Source organism: Numida meleagris, chromosome 4 (assembly GCF_002078875.1).
Source record: "Numida meleagris isolate 19003 breed g44 Domestic line chromosome 4, NumMel1.0, whole genome shotgun sequence".
Taxonomy (NCBI): domain Eukaryota; kingdom Metazoa; phylum Chordata; class Aves; order Galliformes; family Numididae; genus Numida; species Numida meleagris.
Window position 1 is genome coordinate 11,009,330 of NC_034412.1, and position 12,780 is coordinate 11,022,109.

A 12,780-nucleotide genomic window follows, 5' to 3' on the forward strand; every position below is an offset into this window, starting at 1 on the left:
GGGGGGGGCTCGCTGCTGCGCGGCGTCACGGCGGGGCGGGCGCGGAGGCGGCGGGCAGAGCTCCGGCGCGGGATGAAAGGCTTCTCTTTCTTTCTTTCTTTTTTTCTTTTTTTTTAAATTTAATTGTAAACTTCAGCAAAAGCCTTGTCCTGCAAGTGGATTAATAACCGGCTTGGAACTCTGCCCTTCCCACATGCTCCCGGAGGCATTCTGCATATGTTCCCTTTTGGCTTCATAAGATGTGTATATGTACACAATCACACGCATGTATATGTATACACACTCATTCACACATATATAATATTACTGTATGTTCTGGGGCAATAACCAAGACGAAGTATCCTCACTTCTCTGGAGACCAGCCCTGAGAGCTACATAGACAAAGAGCAAGAGGGGGAGGTGGGATATCAGAAGACCTACAGGTCTCTGTCAGGGGGCCCAGACCTATCCCCACCCATTCTCCCATTGTCAAGGCAGCATGCTTTTCTTCAGTATGTGTTTTTAATGCCTAATAACTTTTCAGCCTGAAGTGTTTCTCTCCCTTCAGAAGCTGTGTCACTCATGCAAACTGCTTTGATAAGTGTTGTCCTCTGAAGCTTCTTGGCAGAAAACAAAGCTTTCAGCTCAGCCCTGTCTGAAGGTGGAATACCTCTACCAAATTTAGGAGCGAGGCATTCAGAGAAAAAACAGGAAGGTGGAACTAAGCCCGGTGAGAAGCATTCACAGGCTGGTTTTCCTGATGCACAGTGAATGCAGATGTAAGTGTGCAGAGCTGTGTGTGTGGAGGTGGCCTGGTTCCACTGGACCACTTGTCTTGATCAGAAATGGAGCAGGCTCCACGCTCCTTGCAGTGGGACCTGATCTGAAACAAGAAGGAAAATCGAGGGTAGATTTGGACCCTGTAACAGAAACCACGGCCTTTTCAAAGGACAACAGGCAAAGCCTGTGGCTTTGTCTTGTAGCTGCTCGCACAGCTTCTGAGGCACTGATGCGCTCATTATCTAGGAAATGATGTCCCCAAGGTAAAGGTAGGAGCGCCTGTGTGCAGGCACATGCCCTCTGCTGGGTACAGAGGCCGCGCTGTGCTCTGAGCTGCACGCAGCCCACTCCGACACACGTCACCTTCATTCACCATCTGAGCCTTTGGTGATCAGCTGCGCTGTCACATGAGCATCTGACCAGCACCCTCCTCAGCAAAGCCCACAGATAAAACCAGTCCACTGCTGGCATTAACACAACGGGATCCAAAAGGCAGAGCAGCCATCAGCAGTGCTCTGTGCTGATGGCCTGCCCTGCAGGGTGAGCTCTGCCAACCTCAGTGCCCTCCACGCTACCCGGCTGCAGCCTCTGGCTGAGCACTCAGGACCTCTCGCTTCCTGCCCTCAGGTTTTGGGAGCCTTGTTGCCGCGTTTCTGCAGTGTTTTTGGCTGGGGTGACAATCTCGTGCAAGCAGACAGCTCCCTCTGGTGATAATGCCTTTCCCCATCATCAGCATGCGCCGAAGTCGCATTAACTCCTGAACCCCAAACCACACCAAGACCTTCCATTTTGCCCTACCCGTCTTTGAACATCTCATGTTCATGTCCCACGTGCTGCTGCAACCATTTATAGCTGTGTGGGTACCCTTGTTCCAGTTTTGTGTAGTGCAATCCACCAGCTGCTATGACATGCACCACTGGCACCGCTTGGCAAAGAAGCCAGGCATTTTGATAGAAGCTACACTTTTCACTGCCAGCTCTCCTGCCTCGTCTCTTTGAAGGTGATGTTCTTCACAGGCTCCAAGGACTAGGCGACTTACTTCTACTATCATATATTAGTTGCTGCATCTTATTTCAATACTGGGACTTCCAGTAGTTTCTCCATGAGTATTTTGTCTCAGATGTTGCCTGTCAGTGGGTCTCCACATGATTAGAGAGACTCTCCACCCACATCAAGGTCTATACTTCCATTCTCTTTTTTTTCCCCCTCTTCATTTAAAATGATTCAATCCCATTCGCCAGCAGCTTCGTGGCTAGCTTTGCCTGGATTTACAGAAAACATGATGTTCTTCAGAAACAAAGAATGCTGGAAGCAATGGAGATCTCAGTTTCTTGCCTTTTTTAATGGCCCCTCTGCTTGGAGTTATCATCACCTTTACATTTCCAGGAGGTTTCCTTTACCCAGGGGTGTCAGCTGCTCCACATTTCTCACTCATCTGGAGTTTGTTGCTGAGACCCAAAGCACGTGCTTTAGTGGTTGAGCTCAAACCAATAGTGTTCACCAAGAGCAGCATCCAACAAGCAGTTTTCATTTTCTTCAAGTGTCTCTGATTGGTGCTGCTCATCCCCACCTCACTGCTAACAGAAATTCTCCTTCATGAGAAACACTGTGCTTGCAAAACAAGAAGCCTTCTTTCTGTCTTGTATGGAAACCTTTAATGGTCTTGGGTCCCTCAGTGGCAAGTGGGATCCACTGCACTGTCACATGCTTGTTAATACCCTTGAAACTGCATCAGCTTGCAATTCTATCTCATCACATCAGTACAATTTAAGATCTCTGAATAAATACACAGTTAATTCAAGTCTTACGTAAATCAAGCACTGGGGATTATTTGAGCAAATAAATGAGAATGAGATTGCAAATACAGTTGGCCAGGAGTTTTTCTACCAAATCTTTTTTCTTTCTGAAATGGAACTTTCTGTGGAAATGTTTCAGCATCCTCAGAGTTCTTCCTGTGAGCATCACTTGTGGCCAAGGAGGAATGTGTGGCCTCTACCCCACTGAGCACAAAAATTCCCAATATGGATATTCACCTTCTTTGGGATAGGGACTGAATACGCTGCCCACTACACTGTTCCTTCCTGTGCTGGAAGCTGTGCCCTCCTTCTCAGCTGTAATTCTCCTTTTTCCTATGTGCCTTCTCTTTCCTTCAAATTACCCTACTCTTTTTCTCCTGCAGAACAGGTATCCCCTTTTCTGCCTAGTGCCACTTCCAGAACTCAGCAATAGAATGGTCCAAAGAGAAATGAATCAAAAGAGAAGAAATAACTGTTCTCACTTCTGTTGCATGACCTGAGACCTCAAAATGCTTCCCACGCTTGAATAGGCTCTCTCAAAAAACTGCTGGAGTGCAAGTGAGCATTAATACCGCCATCTTAAGACTGGGGACATAGGTCTGCAGTAGCTATGAAGAGCAACTGGCCTGGGGTACCAAGGGAGAAAGACCAGCCAGCCAGGGACCGACCCTTGGTGCATCTCAATGAGGTGCTGAAAACTGGAATTAATTGGAGCAAGATCCAGAAATAAGATGGAGCCTCAGAGAAATCATCTGAGGGTATTTCACTGCAGCTGGTAATTATGGCATGACGCAGGCTGAGCTAGATTCATCCCTCACTTCAACAGTACCCAGATTTTCTGAGGCTAAATGTAGACTCAGGAACATCTTTCCTTTCTGTACTTAGCACTGAAGCAGCTGCAGCTCAAAGCTTCATGTGGCAAGGAGCTTCATCAGGAACAAAATTACTGACTGAAGTGCTCCATTTTTTCCAATCTGGTGGCCGCAATATGTGCCTCATGTTTTTGTGATATCTCCTAAGCTGTTCAAGGGCCATTTGTGCTTTGTGTTGCACAGAAAAGGCTGTGCAGGTAAGAAGGGTGACACAGAGCAGGGAGTGAGCCATGCACAGGGAAGGACTCGCTCAGATGCAGACTGCAGATCCTGCTGTGCCATCTCCATCCCTCTCCTTTTCTGGCTCTGCTCTTCCAGCCCATAGCTGAGCCCAGCCTGGGATCTCTCTCCCTTCCCAGCACTATCCCCTATGGCCCCTTTTCTCCTCCCTGCACACTTTTTCTGAGTGGCCTGAATCCACAGACCTGTGACAGTCCCAGGAGGAGGGAGCCAGAGAAGCACCACACCTGGTTTCATGCTTGTAAGGAGCTCACTTCCATTCTGCTGCCCTGAATATACCTTGCGTACTTCAGCTGTTCTGCTCATCTTCAGGTCTTTGCTTTTTCCATTGGTCCCTAGTCTGGCTCTGGAGTGGGACATCTGGGACTCCCAGACAGGAGACAGGACCTCACCCAAGCATTCCCCATGCTTCTCTATGTCAGGACTTCCCATCATTCTGTTGGCAGAAACTTTGTCTCTGCTCCACACAGCCTAAAAATGGCTTCAAAATGGCAGGTAAAGGATACACGAGTATGAGATCAACAAAAAACAAGTAAGTGCATACACAGGGCAAAGAGAAGCTTTCAAATGAATTTGGGTTCATGATCTCTCCCCTAGCTCTGCAATTCAAGCTGCATGCTTAAAGTAGCAAGACTTGAAGGAACTGTAGTGAACAAAAACTCATGCAGCCCCACCAGAATGCTCCCAAATACTGAAGGTCTGGAGCTGGCATGGAAATGGGCTCCTGCTCTGTACACAGGAATTCCCCCTCACCTTTACCCATTTATAGAGGAAAGTCAGTGCCACTTTAGCCTATGGATCCCATGTATTTTACCTCCTGGAGCTGTCTCCACGTGGTGAAATGCGTGGTACCAGCTGTGACAGTTTGCTAGCCAAAGTAGCATGGATTGTGCTCAGCTCTGCCCCTCTCCAAACACGTCATGTGTCCCAGATGTTCCCCAGGGTCTTTGAGGAGCTCCACCTGCCCTTGTTCTCCCTCCTGTCACCAAAGACTATTTCTCAGTGTCTGTAAATAAATATCCAGGTGGCTTACAGGCGCAACTTCCATATGCAGAGGATGATGACAAGTGAAAAGCACCCTGTGTATACTGCAGTCTAGAGGCAGTTTTAAAAAGGGGTGTGCTACCTCCTTGACAGACTGAAACTTTTCTTCCAGATTGAAAAAAATTTCTCCCCCATGGGAAGAGTTGTGATCCACATCCTGTCAGCAGAACAAGGCACTGAGCCATCCACATGGCACTGGAGCTGTGCTCATTAAAATCTTTTGAAACAATGGCATTGCATCTGTCATAGCCAGCCTCAAAGTTTCCATATTCAGGATGCTTACTGCATTTTCTAAAAGAATAGCAGATGCTTAGTGTGAACCTCAAGCTAGAAATGCACCATTGCAGCTCATATATCCACCAAGGCTTTTGAAGCAGAGTTCTGGGAAGCAGAGTCCTGACTCTAAAATAATTTCAAACACTGAATATTTAAAGATTCCAGCCAGATCATTTACTGTTCTCAGTGTCTTAAAAAAAAAAAAAAGAGGAAAACAAAACCAAAGACATACATACTAGTCATCTGTCTATCTCATTGTCATTTAACATAATGAGATTGTGCATTGTCACCTTTGAAGTTGATCTTACAAACTTCGTAAGTTTATAAGTGAGTTGGCTCAGGGCCTCTGTAAGTAGACTGCTCATTTCCTTGGTTAATATTAATTTTCTGTTATTAGCTGTATTTATAAATTAGGATTACCTCAAGTAGCAAAATTTGGATTCAGGTCTGAGCCATGTTGGAAGTTGTGCTGCACTGGAGCAGTACAGGGATACAGCCAGAACATGAAATATCTGATCCATATGCATTCTCCTTAAATGGAGAGGATACAAATTTGGTGTTTGGTTTTGGTTTCATATATAATAAATGAATTCTGGCGGGGACAAACAGCAAGAGATGCTCCCTTACACATATACATGCATTATGTATGGCTTGACTGCACTCTTTGCTGTTGTTCATTTGTAGATAATTACGCGTATTACGGTAGTATCAAAAGCCACAAATGAGAATCAGGGCAATGTTGTACTGGAAACCAGATATAAACATAATGAAGAACTGATCATTAGCGCTCCTGTTTCATTACAACGTACACTTGGAGATCTCACTCAGCAACTCTCTCCCTACAGAGAAGCTTAGAAAAATTACTGTGCCTGCAGTGATGGATAGATTCAGAGTGAGAAGAACCAATTACCTCCATTTCTCCCACGTCACCCTGTTGCTCACGTGGTGGCTGCTAGCAGCAACTTAAACCCCACATTCTGCTCTGCAGCTCTTGAATAGATTTCATCATGGCACTCTTCACGCAGACACTGCCAAATAGAAACTGTCCTTGTGATTTAGACATGCCTGCTGCTTCTTTGGAGCCTCGTGAAGCAGCAGTCCCAGACCACTGAGTTGTGGCTCCAATCCCCAGCTATTTTCCTGTGTCCCATGAGCACAGTTCTTACAGTTGTCATAAAGTAGAGGGAAAAAAAGGAGGTTTGCGGGAAATGCTACATTTCCCTGCAGTAGCATCCACACAGAGAAAATACAGCCTCTTGGCCATGTATTGAAAGCCAGTCATCACTTTCTTATGATTTCCTCCACAATCTGCTTCCTGTTAGAATATCCTAATCGATAACTGGTTGCCAAACTGCTGATTCCTCTATCAGTTTCCCTTTCTTTAGCATGAAGAGCTAAGAGATTTCTGAGCGTCTTTCTATTAAAATATGTTAACAAAAAAAATGAAATCCAGGAGACCCGAGCTCTATAGTGTAAAATTAATGCCCTACTGCACTAAAAAACATTGCACATCTGATGACAAAAGGACCACCACAGACATGTTTCTAAGGGCTTGGTTTTTTGTGCGCTGCTGAGAAGCTCTGGCTGGTAGACAGGTTCATATCTGAAGAAGGGAATACTTGAGATGAGGAGAAACAAAAGGCAACAAAAATCTACAATGAAAAAAATCTCCTGTAATGTTTATGACAAACTGCAAATGTGTTAGATAAAATGTTTTAGTGGTTGCTGGTAAGAGGCAGGAGTTTGCGTTCTGAACACAGGAATTGTCTGTTTGCCAAGATAGACAACTGGAAATGAAAAACAATTTAAAAATGGGAGGAGGAAAGCAAAATTAAGGAAAAACAAGGGCATGTTGCTTTTCACAACAGAAAGATATTAGTGAGACAGGACCTGGACAGGACTGGAATGTGCATGAATGGGGTTTTCTAGTTTTAGTTCAACTTATAAATCAGATAACTGAAATAATTTGTTTTCTAATTTGAGTACTGGCCATGCTATTTTCTGCTTGCTGGAATGATCCTTATTTACTGCTAAATCGTTTGTGCTAATGGCTAGCATACAAATACCTGAAATATATACGGGTCCCTTGGAAATGAAAAACATCCTTTGGTCTGAGATTATCAAACACTGTTTGTCATGTGGACTTTCAATGGGTTGTGTTGGAATACCTGCCACTAAAACACCTCTGAAACATTTTCCTCATTGAATTAACCTCAGAAGAAAATAAAGAAAAATATATATATATATTTCCTTTGGTGCTAGAATCTCTCTGTGGCTCTTGTTCTGAAAGCTTTGCATGTTGTCTCCTGAGAAGAAAATCACATTAAATCACTGCATTTCCCCTTCCGTCCCTGGCTGTTTTTGCAGACACAGGCAAATCCTGATAATGTTGCTGCCTTCTTTCTTTCCTATCTCACAGCAAGTTCTTGCTGTAAACTTGCAAGAGGTGAACGAGGATGGATGTCTGGACATTTGCTATGACTTCTGTTGTTCTCAGCTCTGCAAACACTTGCATCTGACAGCCTTAGATGCACTGCTAAAACTCAGGGGAACTGTAGCACAGTGCTGGTGTCAGGCACTGTTCAGCATGTCCCCATCAGGTGGTAGAATAAAAAATCTGTTGAAAAGCCTACAGCTGCAATCAGCAAGGACTTTTCCTTTGGGGATCATACTCATAGCAACAGAGCAGAAGCAGTTAGCAAAAGCAGAAAAGGGGACAGAAATGCTCACCAGAAACGGAAAAGTCCCAAAGCAGATATTGCATAGCCACTACAATAAGTCTCTTGACTAGTGAGTTTGTAAGAGGAGCTCAGCATCACTCCTAAATACACCAAATCCATGACAGCACTCCATCATGCTCTGAATGCAAGAATCCCCCAGGATGAAAAAAAAAAAAAGAGAAAAGAAAAAAGAAAGAAACAAGCAGCTTAAGCAAAACAGATGCCAGTGGAGATAGCTTTGCTCTAGGGCTCAGTTCTGGGTACAGCATTCCTGTCACTGTCTCTTCCTTGCTGAAGAAATGACATGCAAACCATCTCCACATCGGAAGCTCTCTCCCCTACAGTATCAACATTATTAAGGAGACTGTAACTTTAGGAGGTGACCTGGAGGCCTGAATACCATGAGCACCCTCAACGAAGGGTGCCCAGAGTCAGGAGGGAATGCAAGAATTTCCATCACAAACTAGAGAGCCGTAAGTAGCATCATGAAGACCCAGCTTACCTTACATGGTACTGTCGGTGTCTGAGAGGTGGGAGTGAGAATGCAGAGCAGAGTTCAAGGGTCCTGATTTTGTGATGAGTATTAGGGGAGAAGGAAGCAGTGTGCCCAGGAGGGATCTGTAAGGGAAGTTAAGGGAACAGGTTGCTCAGCCAAAGGAAATAAATGAGGAATGGATCAGTAACTGCTGTATGACACACACATTCACAACTTCTTGCATGTAAGCTTCCAAGATATGATCAAACACTGTTATCAACAGACGGCATTAGCCCATAAAGCTGTAATCCGAAGTAAAGCTCTTTGCACCTCCCTAGAGCTGGAGAGTTTAGGTAGGAGCAAGAGTCTGCCAGTAGGAACTCCAAGCAGGATCAAAACCTCAGCTTTTTTCTGCTTTTTTTGCTATGTGTGATGCATTTTCATGGGATAGTGAGGATGGTCTCTTGTGATTTCACAGTCTTCTTCCTAGAAACAAGATCATTGGTCTCTATTGTCTATTCTTGCTTTTCTTACTCTAATGAGTGTGCATTATAAGCAGAGGTGTACAACATAAATAGAACCCCTGGAAGCACTTGTAAATAAAGACTCTTAGAAACCTTTTATAGGGAAGCCCTATAGACATTAATAGATAGTGAACACTTTTCTATAGGCATTGTTTTTCCACTAGTCTGTACAATTCAGTACTGAATTACATTCCTGCTATCAAATCCCAAAGGATGATTCAGAAAACCATTAGAAAGGATCTAATTCTCTGTAATTTTCTCCAGTAATTGAGATAAAAGCCTTTCAGGGTGTCCTCTGTTACAGTTCGTGGGATTTTTCCATGGCAAAATAAATGATCAGTTTAAATTCTCCTTGGTTACTTAGGCCAAGTAAAGCCAGTAAATGATGGACGCTTATTCAGATAAAATTTCCTTTCATTTCCATGGGAAATTTACTTAATTCTGGGAGAAAACAAGGGACGAGGACAGGACTAGGCTGGCTGTTTGTGACTTTTACTGTGGGACATTAAACTCCACCTTCTGCTAGAGCCAAACAACTACAGTGATTTTGCCACTTCTCTCCTCTGGGCTGGCGGGGATTTGCGCTTTGCAAAGTGTTGCACACAGCAGCAGGTCCCACTCCATTAACACACGGAGGCTCAGTGCTGCAGTGAACTCAGTGCTCTGAGAACCATGGCATGTCTGGACACTTGCAAAGTGCTAATTGAAACAACATGACTATTTTTTCCAGTCACATGCTTGGAAATCCTTCTGAGGACCAACTTTGCTCCATGCCTACCTGTATCTTGTCCAGGAAGCAGAAATGGTGTTACTAAAATGTGCTGAGCTCCAGAGAAACCCAAATGTTTCTTTGTCCCTTTTCACTATGTTTGCTGCCCCATGAGAGACATTAATGCCCTCTGCAGGGAACTCACTGCAGAGCCTTTGAAGAGGTCACACATATGAGAGAAGAGAGCGTCATAAAAGCCATGGTGACACATGAAAGAACTTGGAGACAAAAATCACTCTTGTGCCATGGTTAGTGGGAGCTCCCCTTGTGAGGCCATGACCTGCATTTTGGACTACATAAAGTCGAGGGTCAGGCTCCTGTGAAATCCTGACCTTGCTGACAACAATAAGAGCTTTTTCATTGACTTCCCCAGGTTTCTGGTATGAGGGATTTGTCCACAGACCTTCCATTCTATGATTCTATGAGAAGCCCACTCCAGGTAGTGCCCTCTGCCCATCCTAATGGTTTTCCCTCCAGCCTGCTCCACTCCACCAATCTTTGAGGTTAACAGCTGTTCACAGTAAAGTGAGAACAACAGCTTCTTTGCGTGGCATTTTTCAGTCCAAGGGCTCTTCAAAGCCAAGAGTTTTAATGTCACTGGCCTGTTTACATGCAGCTTACAGCTTGTTTTTCCTCCAAAAAAGTCAGAGACAAAGCTGAGTACAGAATGTCTCCTTTTAGGTCTAGTTGTCTTCTCTGATGTTTGGATCTGTATCTTTCCCTATCTAATTATCAGCCTCCCAGACACAGTGTGAAAGGAAGCTGTCTCTGTTTGCTGGGGCTGTAGATGGTATGCTCCAGGTGATGATAGGAGAAGGTCGTTAGAAGCTAGAAGGACAGTGAGAGGCCATCCCTTGCCTTAAAGAACAGCAGAAGCCTGCAGAAATGGCTTATCAGTGATCACCATCTCTGATTCCCAGGAGGGTTTTGGAGGTGTTAGATGCACTCATCAGTCACAAGACTTCCTGCTGGAATTACCACATCGATTAGCCATGTGAAAAATAGCTTTCTGCTCTCTCCACTTCAAGCAGCTTCTTCCTCTCAGTGCATAGTGCCCTCCTCATTTTTATTCCAGAGTGATATATTTTATCTGGTGGTACACTGCAAATTTTCCTGTCCTAGCATTGATCCCAATGACTTATTTTCCTCCAAAGTGTGAATTTGATTACATCAGTGTCCCAGCCAGTCTAAATCTCAGCCACTTAGCAACTAACTTAAAGTAGGTCACAATGAGTTCAGAAACAAATAGCTTACAAAGCTAAATCTTCAACACGTCAATGGCAGTACTGTATAAGTAAACCGTAAATCCTCATACCACCACTACAAGATGCCATTGTAATACTCCAGAGACCAAGGAAGAACAGAGCACTCTGAGCTGTTTCTGCTTTTATTAATTTTAAAGACTTTTGCTCTGTGCTTTATGAAATTACCATAACTCACGGTGTTCCTTCATTTGTCACTGGGAGGGTGAGAGGGTGGGGGAAAGGACATGACTGAAGGTTTTTCATCCTACTCTGGACTAAATTCTTCTGTGACCTTAGGCAAGACACCACACTGCGTGTGTCTCAGTTTCCCCACCTGCCAAGCACAGGCATTATTTGCTGTGCAGGCGAGTTGAGTGTTGCTGACCTTAATTCTGTAAACAATCTGTGTACCTTTGAGCTTTTGTTGAAGTTCTTTGGGAACTTCACTGTGGCTGCTGACCACAGTGGACATTATGATGCTCTGAATTCCCTCAGCTTCCCTGCAGCCCTCTGATAAATTGGAGGATTCAGAGCATCATAAAGGCTACTGTGGTCAGCAGGCACCACTGACAATTTCTTCTCTATGTTCATTCTGATGAGGAGTTCACAAATGGGTATGAAATCCTCATTTCACAATGAATATTTTCCCAGGGACAGAATTGAGACTGCACCACTGTGTCTTTCCAGAGGCCTTTAGCTCGCTGTACAAACATTCATTCAGCTGTAGCCAAACCTTCGTAAATCATTTCCTGTTATCTTCACAGGCAGGTATTTTGTTCCTAGGTGACAGTTAGACCTCACATTTTCAGAAGACCCCTGCCCATAGCTGAGGCTTGCCTAGCTGTAGGTATACCAGAGCTCCCACAGTACTCCGTGAGATTTTTGCTGCACACAATTCTTCAGCAACTATCTTACATGAATGAATTTCATAAAAAAAAAAAAAAAACAACCTTTGAGATTTTGAGTGAAAAGCACTTTGTAAGTGCCTATGGTTATTTTCAATTAACAATATCTAATTCCAAGCACACCGTGAATCGCATTTTCCCTCTCTCTTTAGAGCCAACATATTAATCCTTTGAAACAAAAATAGCTGCATTTTAATGAGAGTTTAAAAGGGTGAAAGTTCTGCTCTAGTACATAGACTGTAATAGATTATTTTTGTGATGTATATCTTCCATCCACTCGCTTTAATTTTCTGAATAATATCTGGAGAGCAGCCTGTTTTATCTCTGTCTCTCTCCATTCACTCCACTTAGCTTTCAGTGTGTGTACCAGTTACTTTGAAGTTGATATGTGTTATTCCTTATAGGCAATATGTTACAATAACACCAAAAAACATTACAGTGTTGTCTTCTGCAGGTTGATTTGCACAAGGCATTTCACGGAAGTGTTCCTTTTAATTGTGTTGCTTTTTTTTCCACACTACTTTGCAGTACTAAAATATAAATGAATCCCTTGGTAGACAAAATCCTCAGCTAAAGTCACTGGGAATTGGCATGGGAAAACCTTTTGCTTTATCGCACAGACTCTTTGCAGGTCTGCAGTGGGTTGGCCCAGGTCTGTCCTCCTCCAGGGGCAGCTCAGCTCATAGCTGGCCCCAGCAGGCAATGCTGAGAAGTGGGGACTCCTTCCCAGATTCGCTGCTACCCCTCAGACAAGTGTCTGGGGCTCCCATGAACTTTGGTAGCTCCTGTGAATGTGGTCAAGAAACTCAGGAAGAGCAGAAGAAGGAGCTTGGCATTCTCCTGATGCTATTTGTAAGGGAAGGGATAACTTTGTCCACCACCAACTTTTCATGGTGACATGAGAGAATGTGTTGGTGACATCTGGTCCCACAACATAATGCCCACATTTAGGACATGCCATTGTGTATATATAGTTTCACAGTGGAGGTAAGCTGGTCATCTTTAGTCAAACATGCTTAAGGGCGAGGGCATGGCAGGGAAACAGTCTCAGAACTGTCTTTGTTGTAGTATAAAGATGCTTTAATACAGCTGTTTTGTATTTTCAGTATCCTGGCTGAGATAACAAAAGCTCTGCTAAGACATCAGCTTCATTATC

The 12,780-nt window shown here is 44.2% G+C and overlaps 1 protein-coding gene across 1 annotated transcript in view; it reads right to left on the reverse strand.

Moving 5' to 3' along the window:
- MB21D2 (Mab-21 domain containing 2) overlaps positions 1–9,632 on the reverse strand; it is a 59,027-nt gene extending 49,395 nt beyond the window's left edge. The window contains exons 1-2 of the mRNA XM_021395158.1: positions 9,485–9,632; positions 8,210–8,325 (exon numbers count right to left, since the gene is read on the reverse strand). The gene's annotated coding sequence lies outside the window, so the exon portion shown is untranslated. The remainder of the gene's footprint in view (positions 1–8,209; positions 8,326–9,484) is intronic.